The following is a 13167-nucleotide window of genomic DNA, read 5'->3' as shown; positions in this document are numbered from 1 at the left end:
CCTGCGAACCTTGCAGGACTAGCACTCCTGGAAGAAAGGATATTGCGGAGACATGGCTTAGCCACAGCCAGGGGGATGTTTCTAGAATGAAATTTTCACTCTACAGCGGAGTGCGCGCTGATATGGGCGCGAGTCGTGCTTGGGTAGCTCAGTCGGTAAAGCACTTGCCCGCGAAAGGCAAAGGTCCTGAGTTCGAGTCTCGGTCCGGCACACACTTTTAATCTGCCAGGATGTTTCATACCAGCTCACACTCCACTGCAGAGTGAAAATCTCATTCAGTCAAGGAATTCCTAGTTTGATGAAGATTGTAAGAGAATAAGTTATGGGGAAAAAAACCTGGCTTATAGGAAAATGCTTGGGAAATTGTACACACATATAGTGGTAAGAAATTATCAAGATAAAATAAATGTGAGAAGAAACTGCATCAGCAGAAAAAAAGAGAATTGGAAAGAAAGCAGGTTGAAAAATTGGTGACAATTGGAAAAACAAATGGTGTCAGAAAATTGTATCAGAAAATTATTAGCGAAAGACAAAGTAGACAAAGCAATTGCCCGACAGAAGAACAATAAAGCACCATGGGCTGATGATACGAGAGCTATTGAAAGCCAGAAGAGGAGTTGTGCCTCATCTGGGAAAAGGAAGGGGTGCCAGAAGAACAGAATGTAGGGATATTGTGTTTGATACACGAGGTAGGAGATATATTTAAATGTGGCAACTATGCATAACACTACAAAATATTGCAAATAAAGTATTGTCAAATATCTTGTCTAGTGGACTCTCACCCGTAGCAGAAAAAAAGAGTTGTGAGTTTACAGATAGCAGGGTTGAGAAACAACTATACATTTTTTAAAAAGCCAACCCATTGGGTGACATCGGGTTTTTGTGGGTTAGCTGTGTTGTTTGGGGGTTTTCCACACTGAGGATTAGTTTGCTTTAAATTCCTAAGATTAATTTATTCAAAACAGTAGCCTATTCTTACAACTACCTTATTAGTGCCTCATTTCTTGCTCTGCTGTCACTTCATCCGTTGAGAGAATCTTCTCCACCTACGATCTTGTTGGATCAAAATTAAGAGATAATTTAGGAGAGGAATGACCTGAAAAATTAGTGAAGCGCTGTGAATTTCTGCATTTAAATTAAATTGTACGTTAGTCATTACAATTCTACTAGTTAATTTTTTGTGGAAGTGTAAATGTTTTTTAACTGTCTTGATAAAATTCTTTTGTGCTTCCAACCGCATCAAGTGGTTCAAAATCGACAAGCTTTCTGCCGAATATTCCTTGGCCGTTGTCGTGTGGTGACTGCTTTTTGTTTGCTGCTACCATCCATCTGTGCTGCCTTCTGTGACGTTACTGGTGCCCGCACCAATGCCATACAATGTTTTCATTGCACACCCACCTCAATCTTCAGATGGCCGGATCCCAAGCCGTGCTTAGTTGTGAACTGCTGTCTTTACTGAGGGTGCTCTCGCAAATTTATATCTTGATCACTTCTTTAATTACACTATTCCAGAAACTACTAGTCCGTGTAATAACCGGTGTCTCGGCGAATGCAATACGATGTCCATTTTCTAGAGCGTGCTTCGCTACCGCTGATTTCTCAGGGTACCGAAGGCGAAAGCATCTCTCGTGTTCTACACAGTGCAATTAACAGTATGCACAGTCTCTCTGATTTAAAACTGTCCATACACACATGGTGTTTTATATATTCCTGGCATTCTTAGTCCTACATTGTCTTTCATAGGCTTAGCGAATGAGTTTTTGAATTTTTGTCGAATCGTGAAGCAGAATTGATTTTATGCCTCTCTAGGAACTGGCTAATCTTTCCTGTTACTGAGCCACTGAATGGCAAAATGCAAGGGTCTTTGAGTCCCTTTGGGATCTTTCTGCTTCTGTGTTTTCAGAAAGATGGCTTGCGAAATGTGGTGATTTTTGTAGCCCTCGAAAATGTTTTGTTCTTAAGACCTTCGTGCATCGAGCGGAAGCTGTTTCGTGCTAAATACCAGCCCAAGGAACTGAGCGGCTTACAGAAAGCTCGAGAGAATTTTATCGGTACATATCACCATGAAACAATGCGTTCATTATTTGACTGTGTTTCTTGTATTGCAAAAAAAGTTAAAACACTACATTAATAAAACAGGTACTCGTTGTGGTAAATAGTTGCCTTAACTCGTTATGGTAAATAGTTGCCTTAAGTAAATATGGTAGATCTTTATAATTTGTGGAAGGCTAAGTACGTAATGTTTTGTATGTTAATTTAATTTTCTTAATTAAAAAAAATTGGCTTTGTTTGTTGGTTTAGATAACAACCCTGATAGTAGAGTACAACATAAGGCTTTGCAAAAAGATGGAAAATATTTGACATCAGTAAAATTTTAATAAAAGTTTTTTTTTGCAAAGTTTTAGAAAACAAGTGGTGCCAAATAAATTTCATACTAATTACATAATTACTTAAACTGCTAACATTTTCACAAGGTCTCATTTAGGAGCTGTACATTTTAGTTTGGTTGGATTCCTTTTACATTATGGAACATAGCATTAAACAGAAGTAACATTTTCATTTTTCTCCATTTTTCCAGACATTATTTTATGTAAAATTATGCCCTCCAGGATTAAAATAATATACTCGTAGGTTGAAGAGCACTTGTAAGCTCATATCAACATTAAATAAGAAATGACAAAATGTGGTGAATAGTCGTAACGCACTATTGTACTCTGAACTTAATATTGGGTGCTACATTGAACATATGGATAGAGATCTACACTATTCTTTTATGTTACAGGTTCCATCTATGTTTAGAAGATGCATGAGAAGTGTTTGAAGTGTCTAATATAAATTAGTTTTCTGCTGCCCAACAGATATTCAATGAAGTATTTTTGTTGAGTTTGTTACTGTCATTGCTGTGCAGTGTTGTTGATACAGTTTTATTGGAACATTTTAGTGTGTAAAGTAAATTCTGGCTGCATTGTTTGCAAATGGGCAGGCCTGAAGAGTTTTGAATATGCATGCTGAAAACTTGCGGAATGTTCAGAAATCATTCTGAAATATTCAAGGAGAATGATTAGTATTTATCCAATTCTGGTTCCTTCTTTGAATAGTTTCCACTGCTGGTGCACACATTGTAAACAATACGTAAATACTTAAAGAAGCTGTGTGAAGACAGTTTTCGCATGAATACTTCTAAATGACATTTCTTTGCTGTGATCTGAAGTTCAATGATGTGTGTAGAACAGGATAGCAAAACAGGGTGTCTTACACACCTTGAAGACATTCTCCGATGTATAGTTCGCTATTCCAACCAAATGAGAAGTTAAAGAAATCTTTCACATTAGCTTAATACAATTCCAATACTGCTGCTACTGCCAAAACAAAGGAACGCACAGTACTCAATGTGCATCAACAGGACAGAATGTTGGGGACGAGTTTTCTTTCCTAGGAAAGTTCTAATGCCGAGGGAGGGAGAGGGGTGGGGTGTGGTGGCATCGTCTGCTAATATCGGAAGTTACCATCTACTTTCACCGCACTTGTTTGCATTGTAGAAATGAATTTCAGACAATGGAAAATACAGGATGGAATGTAATGGAGTGTGGCTTCAGCTGCCAGAGACTGTGTGTGTGTGTGTGTGTGTGTGTGTGTGTGTGTGTGTGTGTGTGTGTTTGTTTTGGCTGAAAGCTTATTTTGTGACAGTCTTTTTGTTGTGCCTGTCCGCGACTCAGCATCTCTGCTGTATGGATTGTAGAAGTGAAGTGAATTTCCTACTTTCATATCTCTGAGTTTATATTTTATTAAAAATACATTGATGACAAAGTTTTCATGACAGAGTTAGCTTTAATGAAGTAGAAATATAGAATTTTTTTGACATTTTTGGTGCTTTAAAAAAAGGATCACAAATGGAGAATGGAATCTGTCTCAGTGTATTGCCTTACAAATGTTGCTTGTGTACATTTTCAATTTCATTCACAGCTCATATGTTTTTTAAAATAAAATTCATTCGTGGGCTGCAGAATTGGGCTAGTTTACTGGACTTAACAGGCTTCAATAAATTAATCTGTTATCTTTGGGAGTTTGTTGTTTGCTTAACGAACACGGATAAGAAGGCATCAATAGTCTCATAGGATTGTGCTTCATTGATGAAGGTATTGAAATCTGCTCATTCCTGTTAAAAGCCAGTATTGGACTTTTGAAGGCATCTTAATCTTCTGAAATTGCAGTGAAATGCAGGAAGACCTGCAGCAGATAGGCAAAGAAGGATCCTTTATTGTATGATTATGTGATAGCAGAACAAACACTGGTACCAGTTACTTCTGTAAAATATATGGGAGTATACAAACGGAACGATTTGAAGTGGAAAGATCATATAAAATTAATTGTTGGTAAGGCGAGTGCCAGGTTGAGATTCATGGGGGGGAGGGGGGGGGGGGGGGGAGGACAATGTTCAGAGCGACCAGCCACGAAAGCAAACATTATCAATGCCCCAGCAAGTGTATGCACAGTCAATACAGATCACCTTTCTGAACTGCTCACTACACCTTAAAAGTTAGCAAAACTGTTGCCCCGAGCTTCAGATTCTGGACACCCATTAAAGTTACGAATTCAAACCAGCCGCGTCCCGGGTTAGATTCCTGGCAGGGTCAGGGATTTTCATCTGCCTTGAGATGACTGGGTGTTTGTGTTGTCCACATCATTTCATCAACATTCATGAAACTGGTGAGATTGGGCTGAGTAAAGGTTGGGAATTTGTACGGGTGCTGAAAACCACGCAGTTGTGTCCCACAAACCAAACATCGTCGTCATCAAACCAGCCGCCTCTCATTGAAAGGAGGAGGGAGCAGGAGGGAAGTAAATACACAGTGAATATCATCATCATCATCATCAGTCGTTGTGCTCATTGCTGAGTGTCGTGACCCCATGAACTGAGCATCTCCGTCCCAGACAGTTGCCAGCTTCTCTTAGTGCCTGCCGAAGAAGTAGACCGGAGATCCTCTTGATTTAAACTATCCATCTGTTAGCTGCTCTTCCTCTTGATCTCGTGCCCTCGATCTTTCCTTGCAAGATTATTTTCTCTAAATTTTCTCCATCTCTTCTCAGAATGTGGCCAAAGAACTGGAGAATTTTTCGGTGAGTCAAAAAGAAAGGCATCTGGAGATATCGAGTTGTTCAATAATGGACACATTTGTTCATCTTTCGGTCCATTTTGTACGTAGTGTCCTATGCCAGCCCCAAAGCTCAAAAGAATCAATACGCTGTTTGTCTCTGGCCTCGAGTGTCCACGTTTCGCAATCATAAAAGAACACAGAAAACACGAGTGTTTCAGCTAGCCGGATCTTTGTGCTATTTGTTATTTCTCTGCTCTGCGAGATCTTGACGAGCTTCTTCACAGCCGCTCCCCCTTGCGTGATCCATCTTATCATCGAATCTTCACAACTTTTCCCGTGCTGCAGATGGTTGACCCAAGATAGGTGAAGGAATGCACGACTTCGAGTTCCTTTAATCGACCTGTGAGCTAGATCTGTTCTCGACCAGTTATCATGAATTTGGACTTGCTGAGGTTGATGTCTAATGCATATGCTAAACTAAAGTCCTTTATTCTTGTTAGTAGCTCAGCAAGTTCATCTTCGCTGTTGGCTAAAAGCACACAGTGTCGTCAGCAAAATGGAGATTATTGATAGTTCTGCCACCAATTGAGATGCTTTTGGTCCAACCATCAAGAGCTTTCCTAATGACATGTTCTGCATAGATGTTGTACAGTTGTGGGGATAGGACACAACCCTGTCTCACACCTTTTGATACTCTGAAGGAATTAGACATGCCAGCACTTGTCTTTACAACTGTGAAGTGATTATTGTATAGACTTTTGGAACGGTTCTAGGCACTTCAGCCCGGAACCGCACGACTGCTACGGTCGCAGGTTCGAATCCTGCTTCGGGCATGGATGTGTGCGATGTCCTTAGGTCAGTTAGGTTTACGTAGTTGTTAGTTCTAGGGGACTGATGACCTCAGATGTTCCCATAATGCTCAGAGACATTTGAATCATTTTTGTATAGATTTTTGATCCATGGTACAAAGTGGGGTGGGCCACTGAACTTTGCAAAAATCTGCCACAACTTTTCCCAGACAACACAGTCAAAGGCTTTCCTTTAGTCAAGGCAGCAGATGAAAACAGGAACACAGAACTCTCACAATTTTCTATTATTTGTCTTATGCTGAGGACCTGTTTGAGTTCCTTTCCCTTCAACAAAACCTACTTGTTCTGTGGACATGTGAGGCTGAGTGTACGGCTTCAAATCTTGGTTCAGGATGTACAGCAAAATTTTGCTTGCGTGAGATATGAGGGCAGTAGTTCGGTAGTTGGAGCAGTTCCTGATAGACTTTTTCTTGTATAAGGAGATGAAGAGAGACCTTGAACAGTCACCCGACCACTCCTCAGTTTCCTATATTGTTTTACACAGTGAATGCAGCACATCAATACCTTCCTGTCCCATTTCTTTGATCATTTCTCCAGATACACCGTCTACACCAGGGGCTTTATAATTCTTCAGGTGTTGAATCACATTCTCTGTTTCACTGTGTGAAATTGTAGATTCCAAAGTAAGTTGCTCGACTGCTTGATTGTCCGTACTGTTGTTAATTCCAGAGTACACTGAATGAAACAAGAGTTCATAAGGTATACACACCACGTGGTTTCTCTTCCAGAGGGTTGTTGCCATCTTACCGAGGGTAGCGGATGTTTACAGTCGTAGGGAAACAGAACAAATGATGAGATATTTTAATGAAACTGATCACATGTAACCCTTTCATCGTGTCTGATGCAACAGTGTCTAGTAAAGATTTGCGGCATTGGCACCGACCTTCACAGCGACAGATTTGCCTTTTGACAAAAAGTGTAGTTTGAAATTTCTGTCGTTTCCCTTTTCAGTTCCTGCCTGCTGTTGTAGCAGTTTATGGGAGGGGTCAGCTTTAGAGGACACTCCAAATTGTGCAGGGTGAGGTTAAAGAAAGATGAACCAACTAACGAAGCCTGGGAGACATTGTCTTGCCCATGTATATTTACTTATTTATGCATACATAAAAAAAATGATCTTATGTAATTTAGAATCAGTAATTCATTGTAGACAAATGTGGGGGAAAAAAAAAAGATAGTTCATACACATGAAGTATCTTTGATTCGCTGTATGATTGAACCAACTTAATAGTTTAAAATAATGGTAACGTTTAACAGTATACAGGTGACCGCGAGGAAACGTGGATTTTCTAAATTTAATGCGCCAATGTGCAGTGACTGCTCTTGAGCTTTCTTGATTGTCATCGTCAAAGCAGGATTCACAGGAAACTGTAGTGGAGGGCAAATTAGTGAGAACCATTGGAATGCACAGAGTCACCACATCATCTCCTTTACATTTGCATTTAATTATTGTTGCTTCATTCACATTTAGCATCAGCTCTTTCACAAAAAGCTATCTATAAACAAAAGAATAGTTATATCTAAAAACAAAGATGATGTGACTTACCAAATGAAACTGCTGGCAGGTCGACAGACACACAAACAAACACAAACATACACACAAAATTCAAGCTTTCGCAACAAACTGTTGCCTCATCAGGAAAGAGGGAAGGAGAGGGAAAGACGAAAGGAAGTGGGTTTTAAGGGAGAGGGTAAGGAGTCATTCCAATCCCGGGAGCGGAAAGACTTACCTTAGGGGGGAAAAAAGGACGGGTATACACTCGCGCACACACACACATATCCATCCACACATATACAGACACAAGCAGACATATTTGAAGACTTATTACTTGGTCTTGGTCTTCAAATATGTCTGCTTGTGTCTGTATATGTGTGGATGGATATGTGTGCGCGAGTGTATGCCCGTCCTTTTTTTCCCCCCTAAGGTAAGTCTTTCCGCTCCCGGGATTGGAATGACTCCTTACCCTCTCCCTTAAAACCCACATCCTTTCGTCTTTCCCTCTCCTTCCCTCTTTCCTGATGAGGCAACAGTTTGTTGCGAAAGCTTGAATTTTGTGTGTATGTTTGTGTTTGTTTGTGTATCTGTCGACCTGCCAGCACTTTCATTTGGTAAGTCACATCATCTTTGTTTTTAGATATATTTTTCCTACGTGGAATGTTTCCCTCTATTATAATCAAAAGAATAGTTATTTTTATCGATGTCCAACACTCGACTAAATAAAATTAGTGTACCATTTCAGTCGGTCACCAATTACTAATCATAGTCACAATCACTATTAGTAATTATGGAGAACTGAAGCATCGATATAATTTTTGCAGTAGAGTGACCAATATAGTAGTTGATGTGTTGCAGTGCCATCTAATGGCGAATTACAGTGACGTGATAGATTAAAAACCTTCTCCAGGAAAAAATATGTACGTGTCAACTCTCACAATGACCGGCCAAATGTTGGCAAAATCTATTAATCTCAAAAACAGATATACCAGCATAATACGCTCTGACATTCTGAGGGAGCATGAATGACGTACAGGGAGCAGTTGCTTTTATACAACTTGCGCAGAAGCCAGATGGCAGTTAAGAGAGATGAAGGACATGACAATGAAGCAGTAATTGAGAAGAGGATTTAGACAGCATTGCATGTTATTCAGTCTGTACATTCAGCAAACCAATAGGAAACCATGAAAGAGAATTAAAGTTCAGGGAGAAGAGCTAAAAGCTTTGAGGCATGCCAGTGACATTGTATGAGATGCACTAAAAATGATCTAAAATTGCATTGTTTTTCAAGTACCACTTGAACTATGGGCACGTCTTCTTGTAGGATAATGATCTGATTCCACTACACTGCAGAGACACTAGATGGTAGTTGTGGATACATGGTGCTTGTTTATTGATAAGTGGAGAAAGTTATGGAGAAGACGGAAGGTGACGATTGCAGATAAAGATGGACTGCATGGTTTTTGTGGAGGGAAGGAGTCAAAATAGCATACAAGAGTCATCCAGATAACGTTTTTTTCTACAGAAATTATTTTGTACAATTAAATGGAACTATTTTACAGTTCTAAACCCAAGCTACAATTCTGCGTAGTCACCATTCAGATTTAGGCACTTGAACATTTTTACCAGCTTTACTATGCCTTCAGCATACTCAGTTGGTACCATGTTGTTGAACCATTGATTAACAGCTTCTTTAAGTTCATCACCACTTCTGTAGCATTGTGCACTCAAAAGATCTTTGAATGTGGAGAATAAGTGATAATGACTGAGTGCTACGCCCAGACTATACGGCGAATGTTAAGACATTTCCTTCTTAAACACACTGAAGCAAGTCCTGTGTTACTCCCGCTGCAAACAGATGTGCATTATCAGGGAGAAGGAAGACTCCACTGGCCAGCATTCCGTGCCACACGCTTTTAATGTTGCAGCAAAGTTATTGAAGTGTCCGACAATAGTCCACTACATTTACGGTCTCAGCTGTATGCATTTAGTCGATGAACGAGGCACCCTTACGATCCCAAAACACTGTAGCCGTAATCTTTCTGGTGCTCCAGATCTTTTTGCTTCTTTCTGTGTAGTTGTGGACTGTGAATGATGCTACTCCATTGATCGGCACTTTTTCTGGTATGAAATGTGATTCCCAGTCTAATCACCAGTGACAATGTGATTCAAAAGTTCATCACCATCCTTTTCATAATGTCTGAGAAATGTCAGTGCAGCTGCCATTCATTTGGTTTTGTGTTTGTCTGACAAAATTAGAGGGCTTGACTGGCAAACACTTGTTTATGGACCAGATCTGCACCTACAGTCTTCTGCAACATTGTTCTCAAAATGTCTGGAAAAGAATGAGTGCAGTTCACTAATTGTGAAATGCTTGTCTCCTTGGATTTTTGTTTCATTCGTTGCTTTTACAATGTTAGTAACCAATGAGGGCTGGCCCAAGCAATTTTTGTCGTGAACATTCTTCCATTCACCATTAAATGTGATTCTACACCTCCGAATTGATGCTCTGTTCACCACATAACTGTGAACCTCGGTTATCTGTCTATAAATTTCTGTTATTCAAACTTTTAAGCAGATAACACTGCACGCAGCTCACTTGGCAGGATTGCCAGTTTTGTCACACATTTTAAAGTTTCACATCTAAGTAGTAAGCAATTATATTGGATTGTAGCTGCCACCAAACTGAAGGGGACGAGTACCAAGGTCGGTGGTCGTGGTGGGGGAGATGCAGTCACGTGTCGAAACAAAAGGTTCTTTGTTTTCTGATTGACCGTCTTATATTCTTAAATAATTAACAGAGCATTTTGTGGTCAAGAAGCTCTTGTACAAAAGACCACTTATAACTGGATCACTAGTTTTGGTAGTGGGAGGGAATCTGCATCCAAGAATCAGTTTCGGTCATCCATTAACATCCCATACTCTGGGAACATTTGAGTTGGGTCTCAATTTGTTACGAATGATAGACTCGTAACCTTCGATGAAGTGAAATGGCAGACAGACCTCGACTTGCGGCCCTGAACTCCATTCTTTGTGACGACACTGATATAAAAAAATGTGTGCGCACGTGGCGTTCCTCAGGACTCAGCATGGGCACAGAAGAACAACAGAGATGAAGTCTGCCATTGACTCTTGGAAATGGAAAAATGGAGATCCAGATTGTTTTGGAGACTCTGATGACGAGTCATGGTGTCACTGCAATATAACTGAGAATCACGACCAATCCATGCAATGGAAACTTGGTTGAAACCAGGAGTACATGTGCGGGCACCGAACTTTTGACGCTACCGCAATGACCAAGAGACAGTGGGTGGCGGAACAGTGGTGTATGTGAAAGCATCACTACACCACTATCCCTTTCAGTTGCCAGAGTTGACCACAGTAGAGGCTACTGGTGTTGTGGTCATCTCACAGGGCCAGGTGAAGTTTGTGGCCATGGACTATGGGAAAACTGGAAAAGAAGAGAATCTAAGCATTTGAGATATGGTGCTACAAAAATGATGTTGAAAATTAGACGAATTGATAAGGTAAGGAATTAGATTCTCTGCATAGAAACATTCGGGAAACACTTACAAAAAAAGGGACAGTCCAAGAAATTTCGTGCTGCTCCGCAGATGTTGTCAGTATTTTGGAACACTTGCGGCATACTGCTATTGGACTAGCTCTCAGAATGAACAACTGTCAAAAGTTGGTTCTAAAGTGTACAGCTTAGATGTAGGATTCACCAAAGGTGACAGGTCAAAAGAGTGCACAGCATTCTGTGGCCTGGCGCCGGCAATGCCACTATTGCAAAGTTGACGTCACTCAGACTCATTGTTCTGCCACAGCCACCATATTCACAGTTCTCATTCCCTCTAGTTACGATTTATTTAACAAAATTGACATCCTGTGAGGCAACAAGTTGGGTAACAACAAAGAATAGCAGACAGTTGTCCATCAGCAGGTGCATCGTACCCCCAAACAGTCGTTCCGTGATGCTATAATGGAGTTGCCAGGAAGATCACAGCAGTGTACTGACATCAGCGGAGAATGTATTGAGAGATAAAAAGTGCACTGACTTCGTGTTCATTAATAAATAGTGTACAAAAAACTGCTATAACAAATCATTTCTGAATGCCTCTCATAATAGTCCAAGATAGCTAAGGTGTTGCAAGAGCAGTTCAACAGATTGGATAGTGACTTGAAAGTAGGTCATAAGATGAACATGAACAGCATTAGACCAAGGGTAAGGGAATGCAGGTCAACTAAATCAGGAGATACTGAAGGAATTAAATTAGGAAATGAAATAATAAATGAAAAGCACCAGTTTGCTTTTGTTCTACAATATTACTTTTATTGTTAACCGGTTTTCGGCTTACTAGGCCATCTTCAGACATTTACTGAGTATTATCAGCAAAGAAGTTAAATGTTAGCAAACAACATTGGGAGAGAAGTAACACATCTAGACTGAAGTAGAAACACAGTAAGTAACATCTTTGCAGTGAAAAAGTAAAAACTGAACAGTACATAAATAACAATGGAGTAGACAGGAAAACCTTTAGCACATATAGGAATAGTGTGCCTAAATAAGTTTCTATTAATAAACAAAATTAATAAAATAAAAATAATACTAGACAAGGCTGCATCAGGAGGTATGAAACATGGAGAGTGATACACAACCAATTAAAGAGACAGTTATCAATGTAACTACAGAATACGTACGGAACTTAAGCAATATCAACAAGATAAACAGAAATAAATAAATTTAGGAAAATGGAGGTGTTTGATGGAACCTACAGTTTGAGAGTGTGGTGGTACTGCATTTTAACATTAACGTTATAATCAAAGCAGTAGTTGTGTAACAGTTTTCATTAAATAAATGAGCAAAGTAAAGTATAAACAGTATTTGATGAGACAACTACAAGGGGTGTTAAACATGGACAGTAGTGAAAGTACCAGATAAAAGAAAGCCTTAACTATTGAAACTACAGTCTATGTGGAATACAAAAACAACTTAATGAATACAGGAAAATGGGAATATGTTGGAAGAGAGAGTGTGGGAAGTAATGAACAACAAAGATGATTATATGAAGTGTAGGAGAGGGGAAGTGTTGAGCTGTGTCTGGTCATTTAGGATGAGATCTGGACTGTGAGCAAGATGTTTGTTATTTTCCAGGGCTTCCAGCAAGTTGAGTTTATGGCATTTGTTTGCTAAGTGAAGTACATGGGACACTGGCTGTTAGTTGTGGCCCTCGCTTAGTACGTGCTCCGCAAATGCAGAGTCAGAATTCTGCAACCTCCAGCTGCATTCACGTTCAGCCAGCCTAGTTGATATGTCTCTGCCTGACTGACCAATGTAAAATTTGTCGCAATCAGAACAGATGATTTTGTATACCCCCACTGGATCTTGTCTTTACTATTAAAAACACACTGGGCTGTCGTGTTCCTGACATAGCAGGAAAGCCTATACTTGCAGGATTTCAGTGCTTTGGCTACAATCTGTGATACCTGATCTAGAAATGGTAGTGTACACCATTTCTTGCAGACAGTGGATGGGGAAGCAGGTGGGGCATAGAGGAGGGGTATAATTTTTAGTTTTTGTTTCCTTTGCAAGATTTGGTCAATAAGAACTGGATTGTAGCCATTGGCTGTGGCAATAAATTTCATTGTATCTAACATACCAGCAGTAGAATGCAATGATATTCTGACAGAGCTGATGCACAAGTCTAAT

This window comes from Schistocerca serialis, chromosome 11 (assembly GCF_023864345.2).
Source record: "Schistocerca serialis cubense isolate TAMUIC-IGC-003099 chromosome 11, iqSchSeri2.2, whole genome shotgun sequence".
NCBI lineage: Eukaryota > Metazoa > Arthropoda > Insecta > Orthoptera > Acrididae > Schistocerca > Schistocerca serialis.
The sequence above is the reverse complement of the archived record's forward strand: the minus strand, read 5'-3'. Positions refer to the sequence as shown.